Source organism: Triticum urartu, chromosome 4A (assembly GCF_056163025.1).
Source record: "Triticum urartu cultivar PI428250 chromosome 4A, HENAU_Tu73, whole genome shotgun sequence".
NCBI classification, from domain to species: domain Eukaryota; kingdom Viridiplantae; phylum Streptophyta; class Magnoliopsida; order Poales; family Poaceae; genus Triticum; species Triticum urartu.
In genome coordinates, this window is record NC_141876.1 from 218,347,558 (window position 1) to 218,361,846 (window position 14,289).

Below are 14,289 nucleotides of genomic sequence, written 5' to 3' on the forward strand. Positions count from 1 at the left end.
ATTGTGGGAGGGGACGTAAGGCTCTTTTACTCCTTTACCTTATGCCCTCTGATCTGAGTCATTCTCTTCTCATTCTATGTGGGTTAAGGACTAGGCTCTCTTCTCTCTATTAGGTTCACGTGTTACTAATCCGTAGTAACTTATAGGATTGTTGGTTATAAGGCTCAGTTCAGTTTCTACTACTTTTTGTATGTTGTCAGTTGGACCAGAACCTTGATATGATGTTGTTGAGTGGGTTTGTCGACTGTTGTGAATGTCTCAATTCTTTTTCTGACCATTTAAATCTGTTATGCTGTCTGATTCCTCCTAGAAAATACTAATGCCTTTGCATTATTTCGTGCTTTCAGATGGCCACCCGTTCACAGAATCAAGTGGTTCGTCTGACTCGGTGCCTCGATGTACCTGGTCACACGGCCATGCTGGTCCGAGTGATGGTCGAGATAGGCTATCGATGGTATCCCGAGTATACCGTCGAGGAGCAGTTTCAAGACTTCAATTAGAGCCAATACCTTTGTACCATCAGGATATACCCCTCTTATCCAGGAGCTACTTAACCCCTTCATTGCTCTTATGGACTTGGGGTTACTATCGCGATGTCCATGCAGGACGCAACATACTCAATGATGACTATCATACGAACCAGAACCGCCTTGCTTCGGAACACCGATTTCCGCTACATGCTAGCATCACTCCCTGGGGCACAGGGGTACTATCAGGCCATGTACTGTGACTCTACACATGAGGATTCACTACTCCGCACCACTGCCGAGATGCTTGAGGACAAGGACTGTGAAAATCATGCCTTGCGAATGGAGCTCTTCAACTCTTGTTCTGACCACTTGGCCACTCTGACACGGTTTGCACCTACTGTGCAGGCTGGATACATGGACATCAGGGACCTGTACCCCATGCGGTCTGGTTTGCCAGATTGGATGGACTGGCGTGATGTAGGAGGCATCACCCCTCCCCGTGGACCCCACCTGCCACCGTTTGTTGGACCAAGGCCACATCCGAGTCCCTATGGACCGCAAGCTCCACATGACCAACTGTTTCCAGATGATCATGTTCAACTCCCAGGACATGGTGGTGATCCCTATGAAGATTACTACAGAAACGTCTGAGTTGGTACTAACTTCACTAGTATTGTAATAGTTGTATCCTCCATAGTCCTACGTGACTCGTGGAATACGACTTGGTGTGTATCACGTTCTGGAGGTGTAGAAAAATAATGTATAGGAGCTTGGAATGCCTCCGATGAGATGTAATGTCTTTCACCGTAGTTGTACTCTAGCCTGGGCTTGTACTAAACTATGTACGGTGTGTATGACCGATGGTATATATATGGCAGTTTCTATATTACCATTTTGTGTAAATGAACATCTCATCATTCCGTGTTATCCATTACATTCCGCACTTCCTTGCCAAGTTTGTGCCATCCTTGTCTAAACCGTTGTCTTGTTTTTCCTAGGATGGTCAACACCCGCAGCAACCCTGCTGCCCCGGAGCAGGGTGAAGCCAGTGCAGCTAGGGATGAGAATCTGCCTCACCTGCCTTCTCTGGCCGAAGTTATGCTGGAGGCAGAAAGAAACAAGCGTGAGACTAACCGCTTGCTGGAGCGGATTGAGCAGAATACTGCACGTCAACAAAGGAACGACTTGGTGTCAATCAATGACTTTGTCAAGTTGTACCCACCGAAGTTTAATCATTTCGTCGAGCCCCTCGATGCGGATGATTGGCTTCGCAGAATCACCCATAAGCTACGTTCTGCCAATGTAGCCGAATCTGATAAGGTTACCTACGCTGCCTATCACCTCGAAGGCCCTGCTAGCCTTTGGTGGGAAAACTTTGAGGCTATGCGCCCGGCTGGCCAAATCACTACTTGGGCTGAATTCAGTGAGGCTTTCTGTGAGCATCACATTCCGGAGGGTCTCATGGATCGTAAGCGGGAAGAATTCTGTAATTTCACCCAAGGCAGACTGACCGTGGATGCATATAGCCGTGAGTTTGGAAATCTGGCATGTTATGCTCTTGAAGAGGTATCCACCGACGCCAAGAAGCAGGCAAGGTTCCGCAAGGGACTTAGCCCCGAGCTTCGCCGTGACCTCCGTTTGCACGAGTGCACCTTGAGGGAGTCCTAGATTAGGGGGTCTCCGGATAGTCGGACTATATCCTTTGGCCGGACTGTTAGACTATGAAGATACAAGATTGAAGACTTCATCTCATGTCCGGATGGGACTCTACTTGGCGTAGAAGGCAAGCTAGGCAATACGGATATGGATATCTCCTCCTTTGTAACCGACCTTGTGTAACCCTAACCCTCCCCGGTGTCTATATAAACCGAAGGGTTATAGTCTGTAGGACAACAACCATAACATACAATCATACCATAGGCTAGCTTCTAGGGTTTAACCTCCTCGATCTCGTGGTAGATCTACTCTTGTACTACCTGTATCATCAATATTAATCAAGCACGACGTAGGGTTTTACCTCCATCAAGAGGGCATGAACCTGGGTAAAACATCGTGTCCCCTGCCTCCTGTTACCATCCGGCCTAGACACACAGTTCCAGACCCCCTACCCGAGATCCGCCGGTTTTGACACCGACACACCTCCTTCCAGAAGCTGGTCAATAAGGCCCTCAGTGCTGAGACAGGTCAGACTGACTATGACGGCTCACGCAAGCACTCCCGTGACTTTGGTTCTTCATCCGGCTCTAGATCTCAAAAGCGCCGGGAGTGGATCCCAAACACAGCTCTGCCACCCAAGTTCACTCCGAGGTCACCTTTTGAGGCGCCTCGCCCCAACCAGCAGTTTGCACCGCCTAAGACCTATGGTGGCCCCGCTGCTAATGCTGCTCCACGCCCCAATGTTGTGACATGTTTCAAGTGTGGAGAGCCAGGTCACTACAGTCGAGAGTGTCCCCAGAACAACAACCCCAACCAGTCTAGAAAGTCCGTTGGCCGTGGTAAGCCAGCGGGAAAGACATCCTATGCCAAGCCAGCCACCACTGCACATGGCCCTGTCAACTATGTCTCAGCTGAGGAGACTCATGATGATCCTAACGTTGTCCTTGGTACGCTCCTTGTTACCTGCCATCCGGCATCTGTTCTTTTCGATACTGGAGCATCTCATTCATTCATATATGAGAGGTATGCTCGACTGCATAACACGACATTCTGTGACATGCCCACTTCCATGGTAATTCAAACTCCGGGTTCCAAATGGCAAACTTCTAGAGTAAGCCCTGGGAATGAAATCCTTGTCGATAGACTTGTCTTCCTTGCATCACTAATAGCTCTCAAGTCCTCGGACATAAATATCATCTTGGGTATGGACTGGATGTCAGCCCATTATGCTAAGATTGATTGCTCTACTAGAACTGTTCAACTTACTCATCCATCGGGCAAGACAGTCAATGTCTTAACTCGAGTGGCCAAGCGCCAGCTTTACTCCCTAAATGCCAACCCCCTTCCAGACCTTGAAGATATTCCGGTAGTCTGTGACTTCCCGTATGTCTTTCCAGAAGAATTGCCAGGTGTTCCACCTGACAGGGATGTCGAGTTCGTGATAGACCTTGTTCCAGGAACCGTCCTGATCTCTAGAAGACCCTATAAGATGGCACCCCTAGAACTAGTCGAGCTTAAGAAACAACTCAATGAGTCCTTGAAAAAGGGTTTCATCCATCCTAGTTCTTCTCCGTGGGCTTGGCCCATCCTCTTCATCAAGAAGGATGGAACGGATCCGATGGTTGTAGATTACCGACCTGTCAACTTGGTCACTATTAAGAACAAGTATTCGCTCCCCAAGATCAAGGATCTGTATGATCAGCTCTCTGGATCCTCAGTATTTTCCAAAATGGATTTGAGGTTGGGCTACCATCAAATTAAAATTAAAAACGGGGACATTCCCAAAACGTCCTTTGTTACTCGTTATGGCCAATACGAGTACACCGTCATGTCTTTCGGGTTAACCAATGCCCTAGCCACCTTCTCTCGGTTAATGAACTCGATCTTCATGGAGTATTTGGATAAATTTGTCGTGGTATACCTTGACAACATACTCATCTACTCCAAGAATGAGGAAGAACATGCCGAACATCTAAGCCTGGTATTGACGAAACTTCGAGAGCATCGCCTTTATGCCAAATTCTCCAAATGTGAATTTTGGTTGCCAGAAGTGACCTACCTAGGTCATGTAATCTCTGGTAAGGGTATTGCTGTCAATCCCGAGCAAGTTCAAGCCGTCCTTGATTGGACTGCACCTGAAACGGTCAAGCAAGTTCGGAGCTTCCTTGGCTTAGCGAGCTATTGTCGCCGCTTCATCAAGAATTTCTCCAAGGTTGCTAAACCTCTAACTGAACTCCTCAAGAAAGATAAAAAGTTCAAGTGGACCCCACAATGCGAGTTCAGCTTTCAGGAACTGAAAAGACGCCTGACATCTGCTCCCGTACTGGTGCCACCAGATTTCTCCAAGGACTTTATTATCTATTGCGACGCCTCGCGACAAGGACTAGGTTGCGTATTCATGAAAGATCGTCAGGTAATTGCCTATGCTTCACGACAATTACACCCACACGAGGAAAACTATCCCACACATGATCTAGAGCTTGCAGCTGTAGTCCATGCACTTAAAACTTGGCGACATTACCTTCTCGGTAATCGTTGCGAGATCTTCACTGATCACCAAAGTCTGAAATATATCTTCACCCAACCGGATTTGCATCTCAGGCAAAGACGTTGGGTCGAGTTGATCTCAGATTACGACTTAGGGATAACTTACACCCCGGGAAAAGCCAATGTTATGGCTAATGCACTAAGTCGTAAATCCTATTGTAACAACCTGATGTTACAACAAGGTCAACCACTTCTCCATGAGGAATTTTGGAAGCTTAATCTTCACATTGTTCCTCAGGAAGTCCTATCTACCTTGGTGGTGAAACCGACCCTTATGGATCAGATCATAAGCGCCCAACGGTATGACAAGGGGATATCTCGGATCAAGCGGAACATTGCTAGCGAAGTTGCTAAATGTTTCTCTATGAATGATCAAGGTGTTGTATTCTTTGAGGAACGCCTAGTGGTTCCCAAGAAACAGCAACTACGGCAACTCATCCTTAAGGAATCTCATGAATCCCCCCTCACCATTCATCCCGGTAGTACTAAAATGTATCAAGACCTATGCCAGAGGTTTTGGTGGACTAGAATGAAGAGAGAAATTTCTCAATACATTGCTAATTGCGACGTCTGTCGTCGTGTTAAAGCAGAGCATCAACGGCCTGCTCGCACCCTTCAACCTTTGGCTATTCCTGAATGGAAATGGGATAAAATCAGTATGGATTTCATTACCGGGTTTCCTAGGACCAAGAGAGGGTATAATGCTATCTTCGTCATTGTCGATCGTCTTTCCAAAGTAGCCCACTTCCTACCTGTTCATGAGAGTATAACCGCTAGCCAGCTAGCTGACTTGTACATCTCCCGAATAGTGTCTCTTCATGGTGTTCCATTGGAAATTAACTCAGACCGTGGGAGTCTCTTCACCTCTCGATTTTGGGAAACTTTCCAAAATGCTATGGGAACTCGTCTCTCCTTTAGCACCGCCTTCCACCCCCAATCAAGTGGTCATGTAGAATGAGTCAATCAAATTCTAGAGGATATGCTCCGAGCTTCTGTCATCTCATTCGAAATGGATTGGGAGAAATGCCTTCCATTCGCCGAGTTCGCTTATAACAACAGTTATCAAGCTAGCTTGGGCAAAGCTCCTTTCGAAGTTCTCTATGGACGAAAATGTCGAACGCCTCTTAACTGGTCAGAAACCGGGGAAAGACAACTCTTTGGCCCGGATATGATTCAGGAAGCAGAAGAGCAGGTTCACGTTATCCGTGAGAAATTGAAAACAGCCCAATCTCATCAAAAGAGCCAATATGACCGCAAAGATAAGCTCATGACTTATGAACTCCGCGAGAAGGCTTACCTTCGGGTTAATCCTTTGAAGGGAACCCATTGTTTTGGTATCAAAGGCAAATTGGCTCCTCATTACATTGGACCCTTTCGCATTCTTGCCAAACGAGGAGAAGTTGCCTACCAATTGGAACTACCTCCGCATCTTTCCAAAGTTCACGATGTCTTCCACGTTTCTCAACTCAGGTGTTGCTTCGCGGATCCTATCCTTGGAGTGGACCATGAAACGATTGATCTCCAAGATAATCTCAAATATCGGGAATATCCTGTTCGTATCCTTGATCAAGCAAGCGTACCACTCGACGCCATAACATCAAGTTTCTCAAGGTTCAATGGTCACACCACTCTGAGAAAGAAGCCACTTGGGAAAGGGAGGATCGTCTTCGACTTGAGTACCCCACCTTCTTCCCAACGGATCCTAAATCTCGGGATGAGATTCTTTTGAGTGGGGGTGAGTTATCACACCCTAGCTAGTTCATGCATTAGAGTGTTGCATCATGTCTACTTTTCCAGAAATTTGAAATGGGGATGACAGAACCCCCAGCACCCCCCTCTGAAAACAACTAGGGTTTACTAAAATCATTTTCAATGAACCTGAAATGCCCTTCTAAAAAGTCCACCCTTTTTTTCTTGGGTTAGAACCTCTAAAAAAATGGGTTCACAATTTTCTAGGACACATAAGGTCATTGGATTAAATCATTACCTATATGCATTTGGGCATTTAAATGCTATAAAATATTTTAAATGCCCAAATAATTCTGGAAATAAGTGTGGGCTATTGGAAATAATCCAAACAGAGCCCTTGATTATTTTCAGGATTTTTGGAAGTGCCTAACTATTTTTAATAAAGCCACATAGTTACAGAAAAATAGGAAAACAAAAACAGAATTAAGAGAGGGAGAGAAACTCACCTGGCAGCCCACTGGCCGGCCCAGCACTTTGCTGGCCCGTGCCAGCCAGCTGCTTCCTCTCGCCTGGCAGGCAGAGAGGTGACGCCGGTGAGCGCGAGCTCACCACGGTGCCAGCTGCTTGCCGCCTGTGCCCCTGTACACCTGGGAAGGCTCCACGTCGCCGCCCCGACCCCGCAGACACGTCGCCCGCTCCCCTGCCTCTCTCCCTCTCTTTCCCGCACCATGGCCGATGCTGCTGCGCCCACGCCACCGTGAAGCTCACGTTCTCCGTCGTCCCCGCACCGCGCTGACTTGTCCACGAGCTCCGCCGACGTCCGCAACGTCAAGCTAGCCGAGCCCTGAGCGCTCGCACGCTCTCCCTCGTCTCCATCGAGCTCGTCTTCACCGAACGCCGCCACATATCCCCCTCGCTGTCTCCGCCGCACCAGCTCGTCCCCGATCGCGCCGTCCGCACCGTCGTGTTCGCCGTGAGCTGCTACAGCTCTCCATCCCTCCCGTCCTTCCTCTCGTGCCTCGTAGCCACCGCACCGAGCTCGGCCGCACCCGCCGCTGCCACCGCACGTCGCCGTCGTGGCCACAGCCACTTGGGCTTGATTCCGAGCACGTCACCATCTTCACCGCACTCATAGGAGCCCAACGCACCACCCCACATGCCTCGCCGTGCCCGTAACCTCGGGTTCGACCTCGCCCGAACTCCGGTGACCTCCAAGGTCGTCGCCGGTGTCATTTCCGGCGACCCTGAGCCCAACCACTGCCACCACTCGACGCGGCTTGCTCCCAGCTACGCATAGGAGGTCTCCGCCGTCCATTTGGTCGTCGGAGTGCAAAACACGCACTGCCCCGCCGCGTCTGGCCTCGCCGGCGGCTAAACACCGGCGAGTTTGACCCCGTTTAACCCTGGTTGACTCCATGTGGGCCCAGGTTGACTCCCCCTGAGTCCATGACAGGTTGGGCCCGCCTTGCTAATTAACCCAGGTTTAGCGCTAACTAATTCTGGTTAGTTTAACTAACTACTGACAGACGGGACCCACTGGTCAGGTTTGACCAGGGCCGGCTCCGTTGACCGCTGACGTCACCATGACGCACTGCTGATGCAATAACTATTTTCTGGAATTACTTTTATACAGGAAATTCCAGAAAATACTACAAACTTCAAAAATTCATAATAATTAATCCGTAACTCCAAATGCAAAGATTTATATAAGAAATTTGATCAGAAAAATTCAATCTTTCCATCTGTAGTGGCTTCATGCATGACAGAACACTTTAACCTTGTTGTTTAAGTGAAATAAGCTAATGCATTCATATGACTTAATAACATGGGCTTCCATTTGAATCTTTGATTCAAATAGACTCAAACCGACATGTTTTACAATGCATTAGCCAAGACACATCATATTGCCATGTCATAGCATGCATCATATTGTTGCATATTGCCATGTGATGATTGTGTTCTATGGTTTCTTTCGTGGTAGGTTCTGCCTCCGAGGATACCTTCGAATATCCGACTGAAGGGCAGTACCCTACTACTACTCCATCAGGCAAGCAGCCCCATTGATCATATCGATACAATCCCATGTTCTCGCTCCTGCTCTCATTTATTGCATTAAGACAACAACGTTTCAAACTGCTGTGTGCTGCGGTAGTTGAACCCTTATCCTCTGCATGACCTGTCATTGCCACAGTAACTAGATGAAACCCACTAGCATGTGTAGGAGTTGATTGAGCCATGTCTGTGTTTCCTACCTTGCTATGCCTGCTATTCTTAGAGTTGTGTCAGGTCTGGTTCATCTGGGTGATGGGCTAGAGTGAAATGATTATGTCAGTAATGTGAGGGATGTGCTGAACATGATTTGGTAAAGGTATCAATGAGTGGCCATGTAGGAGTACATGGTGGGTTGTTTCATTGAGGCCGTCCTTAAGAACTGAAATCTGTATGTGTGATTTAAGAATCAGTTACTACCATGCATTGGGATCCTTAATTGACCCTCTCGGCTTCTTAACCACCCGAGTCCTCTGTCCAGGAGTTGCAACTAGTTTCTGGTGTTTATAGGTTATGTGTTGGCGGCCATGCATAGCACTGACCCTAGGGGTGGGCTATGATGCGGTAGATACACCGTGGCACAGTGTACCGAGTCGCCCGTTTGGTGTCTCGGGAACCCTATCCACATAATTCGGAGCCGTATGTGGCAACCTCGGCCGGACTCCCTGCGGATGGAACTTGGATAGGCGATAGACCTAGACTAGAGACTTGACTGTTTAGGTAGGCCGTGGCCGGCACCTTCGTTGGGCTTCCGCTTGAAGGTTGCCGAGTACATGTCATGTAAACGATGATAAGTGGTGAGAGCGTGTATGAAGAAGTACACCCCTGCAGGGTTAACATCATCTATTCTAATAGCTGCGTCCGCGGTAAAGGACTACTTGGTTGCCTATACATTTCATAGATAAGTTAATGGTTAATACTAAAAGACTCAAGATAAGTGTGAGTACCGCAGATGGCCCTCTCGTAGGATGACGAGGGAGGATCCACGGTGGAGTATTGTGATGGTGATTAGTTGACTCGTGTGCAAAAACTATTTTACAAGTCGTGTCTCATAGGATAGCTTAGCCAAGAGTCAAAGCTGGCTTGCTACTATAACTCCACTACCTTCTTGAGAATGAGCATGTATAGTAGGATCTGTAGTAAGACTTGCTGAGTACCATTATACTCATGTTGCTTTAATGACTGTTTTCAGACGACAACACCGCCCCCTCCGACGGGTTTTAGGTAGACCTCGACGTCGAGGAGTGATTTGCCACCCAGGTGGTGATTCTGAGCCATGGAAGGACCCTATGTAGATAGACAGGCTTCGTCGAGCCTTCTTTCTCTCTAGTGTCTGTACTCAGACTAGTTCGCTTCCACATGTGCTTGTATGTTTGTATGACTTGAGTGTCGGGTCATGTGACCCCTACCTGTATGAACATGTTATGTATGGCTCTATGGAGCCTTTAAATAAAGTATTTGAGTTGTAGAGTTTTGTTGTGATGCCATGTTGTATTTACACATGTCGAGCATATTGTGTGTATGATTGAAATGCTTGGTATGTGTGGGATCCGACAACCTAGTTGTTTATCCTTGGCAACATCTCTTATGGGGAAATATAGTCTAGTGCTTCCATGAGCCATAGTAGGCCGCTACAGCCCGGTTCACCGGAGTCCTGCTAGCCTAGCACTACTGCTCCGGACACTTGACTGGCCGGCATGTGTTTCACTTTGTTCCTATGTCTGTCCCTTTGGGGAAATGTCACGTGGTGACATCCGGAGTCTTGCCTAGCCTGCTACAGCCCGGGTTCCCGGAGTCCTGTTAGCCCAGTGCTACAGCCCGGATTCACACGCTGCTGACCGACATGCTCGATGTTGATTCATGTATGCCTGTCCCCGTAAGTTTGTGCCGCTTTGGGTTCATGACTAGCCATGTCGGCCCGGGTTCTCTGTCATTCGGATGCTAGCGACACTATCATATACATGAGCCAAAATGCGCAAACGGTCCCGGGCCATGGTAAGGCAACACCCGTGGGAATATTGTGCTTGAGGCCGCAAAGTGATATGAAGTGTTACAGGCTAGATCATTGTGACTTGGAATTGGGGTCCTGACATCGTTGGCATCAGAGCCGGACTGCCCGTAGGTTCGTTGAGCCAAACTGGTCGATGTCGAGTCTAGAAATGCTTCAGTTATATGTAGGGGAATTGATTGTGGGAGGGGACATAAGGCTCTTTTACTCCTTTACCTTATGCCCTCTGATCTGAGTCATTCTCTTCTCATTCTATGTGGGTTAAGGACTAGGCTCTCTTCTCTCTATTAGGTTCACGTGTTACTAATCCGTAGTAACTTATAGGATTGTTGGTTATAAGCCTCAGTTCAGTTTCTACTACTTTTGGTATGTTGTCAGTTGGACCAGAACCTTGATATGATGTTGTTGAGTGGTTTTGTCGACTGTTGTGAATGTCTCAAATCTTTTTCTGACCATTTACATCTGTTAAGCTGTCTGATTCCTCCTAGAAAATACTAATGCCTTTGCATTATTTCGTGCTTTCAGATGGCCACCCGTTCACAGAATCAAGTGGTTCGTCTGACTCGGTGCCTCGATGTACCTGGTCACACGGACATGCTGGTCCGAGTGATGGTCGAGACAGGCTATCGATGGTATCCCGAGTATACCGTCGAGGAGCAGTTTCGAGACTTCAATTAGAGCCAATACCTTTGTACCGTCAGGATATACCCCTCTTATCCTGGAGCTACTTAACCCCTTCATTGCTCTTATGGACTTGGGGTTACTATCGCGATGTCCATGCAGGACACAACATACTCAATGATGACTATCATACGAACCAGAACTTCCTTGCTTCGGAACACCGATTTCCGCTACATGCCAGCATCACTCCCTGGGGCACAGGGGTACTATCAGGCTATGTACTGTGACTCTACACATGAGGATTCACTACTCCACACCACTGCCGACATGCTTGAGGACAAGGACTGTGAAAATCATGCCTTGCGAATGGAGCTCTTCAACTCTCATTCTGACCACTGGGCCACTCTGACACGGTTTGCACCTACTGTGCAGGCTGGATACATGGACATGAGGGACCTGTACCCCATGCGGTCTGGTTTGCCAGATTGGATGGACTGGCGTGATGTAGGAGGCATCACCCCTCCCCGTGGACACCACCTGCCACCGTTTGTTGCACCAAGGCCACATCCGAGTCCCTATGGACCACAAGCTCCACATGACCAACTGTTTCCAGATGATCATGTTCAGGTCCCAGGACATGGTGGTGATCCCTATGAAGATTACTACAGAAACGTCTGAGTTGGTAGTAACTTCACTAGTATTGTAATAGTTGTATCCTCCATAGTCCTGCGTGACTCGTGGAATACGACTTGGTGTGTATCACGTTCTGGAGGTGTAGAAAAATAATGTATAGGAGCTTGGAATGCCTCCGATGAGATGTAATGTCTTTCACCGTAGTTGTACTCTAGCCTGGGCTTGTACTAAACTATGTACGGTGTGTATGACCGATGGTATATATATGGCAGTTTCTATATTACCATTTTGTGTAAATGAACATCTCATCATTCCGTGTTATCCATTACATTCCGCACTACCTTGCCAAGTTTGTGCCATCCTTTTCTAAATCGTTGTCTTGTTTTTCCTAGGATGGTCAACACCCGCAGCAACCCTGCTGCCCTGGAGCAGGGTGAAGCCAGTGCAGCTAGGGATGAGAATCTGCCTCACCTGCCTTCTCTGGCCGAAGTTATGCTGGAGGCAGAAAGAAACAAGCGTGAGACTAACCGCTTGCTGGAGCGGATTGAGCAGAATACTGCACGTCAACAAAGGAACGACTTGGTGTCAATCAATGACTTTGTCAAGTTGTACCCACCGAAGTTTAATCATTTCGTTGAGCCCCTCGATGCGGATGATTGGCTTCGCAGCATCACCCATAAGCTACGTTCTGCCAATGTAGCCGAATCTGATAAGGTTACCTACGCTGCCTATCACCTCGAAGGCCCTGCTAGCCTTTGGTGGGAAAACTTTGAGGCTATGCGCCCGGCTGGCCAAATCACTACTTGGGCTGAATTCAGTGAGGCTTTCTATGAGCATCACATTCTGGAGGGTCTCATGGATCGTAAGCGGGAAGAACCCCCAGCACCCCCCTCTGAAAACAACTAGGGTTTACTAAAACATTTTCAATGAACCTGAAATGCCCTTCTAAAAAGTCCACCTTTTTTGTCTTGGGTTAGAACCTTTGACAAAATGGGTTCACAAATTTCTAGGACACATAAGGTAAATCATTACCTATTTGCATTTGGGCATTTAAATGCTATAAAATATTTTAAATGCCCAAATAATTCTGGAAATAAGTGTGGGCTGTTGGAAATAATCCAAACCGAGCCCCTGATTATTTTCAGGAATTTTGGAAGTGCCTAACTATTTTTAATAAAGCCACACAGTTACTAAAAAATAGAAAAACAAAAACAGAATTAAGAAAGGGAGAGAAACTCACCTGGCAGCCCACTGGCCGGCCCATCACTGTGCTGGCCCGTGCCAGCCAGCTGCTTCCTCTCGCCAGGCAGGCAGAGAGGTGACGCCGGTGAGCGCGAGCTCGCCATGGTGCCAGCTGCTTGCCGCCCGCACCCCTGAGCACCTGGGAAGGATCCACGTCGCCGCCCCGACCCCGCAGACACGTCGCCCGCTCCCCTGCCTCTCTCCCTCGCCCGCACTGTGGCCGACGCTGCTGCGCCCGCGCCACCGTGAAGCTCGCATTCTCCGCCGTCTCCGCATCGTGCTGACTTGTCCAAGAGCTCTGCCGTCATCTGCAACGTCGAGCTAACCGAGCCCCGAGCGCTCGCACGCTCCCCCTCGTCTCCATCGAGCTCGTCTTCACCGAACGCCACCGCAGATCCCCCTCGCCGTCTCCGCCACACCAGCCCATCCCCGACCGCGTCGTCTGCACCGTTGTGTTCGCCGTGAGCTGCTACACCTCTCCATCCCTCCCGTCCTTGCTCTCGTGCCTCGTAGCCACCGCACCAAACTCGGCCGCACCCGCCGCCACCACCGCACGTCGCCGTCGTGGCCACAACCGCTTGGGCTTGATTCTGAGCACATCACCATCTTCACCGCACTCGCAGGAGCCCAACGCACCACCCCACGCGCCTCGCCGTGCCACGTAACCTCAGGTTCGACCTCGCCCGAACTCCGGCGACTGCCAAGGTCGTCACCGACGTCGTTTCTGGCGACCCTGAGCCCAACCACTCCCACCACTCGACGCGGCTTGCTCCTAGCTACGCGTAGGAGGTCTCCACTGTCCATTTGGTCATCGGAGTGCAAAACCCGCACTGCCCCGCCGCGTCTGGCCTCGCCGGCAAGTTTGACCCTGGTTGACTCCATGTGGGCCCAAGTTGACTCCCCCTGAGTCCATGATAGGTGGGGCCCGCCCTGCTAATTAACCCAGGTTTAGTGCCAACTAATTCTAGTTAGTTTAATTAACTACTGACAGACGGGACCCACTGATCAGGTTTGACCTGGGCCGGCTCTGTTGACTGCGGACGTCACCATGACGCACTGATGACGCAATAACTATTTTCTAGATTTACTTTTATATAAGAAATTCCAGAAAATACTACTAACTTCAAAATTTCATAATAATTAATCTGTATCTCCAAATGCAAAGAATTATATATGAAATTTGATCAAAAAATTCAATCTTTCCATCTGTAATGGTTTCGTGCATGACAGAACACTTTAACCTTGCTGTTTATGTGAAACAAGCTAATGCATTCATATGACTTAATAACATGAGCTTCCATTTGAATCTTTGATTCAATAGACTCTAACCAACATGTTTTACAATGCATTAGCCAAGACACATCATATTGCCCT

At 48.6% G+C, this 14,289-nt stretch overlaps 1 pseudogene; it reads left to right on the forward strand.

Moving 5' to 3' along the window:
- The first annotated feature begins 719 nt into the window (after positions 1–719).
- Positions 720–11,097, forward strand: LOC147975421 (uncharacterized; annotated as a pseudogene).
- The last annotated feature ends 3,192 nt before the right edge of the window (positions 11,098–14,289 follow it).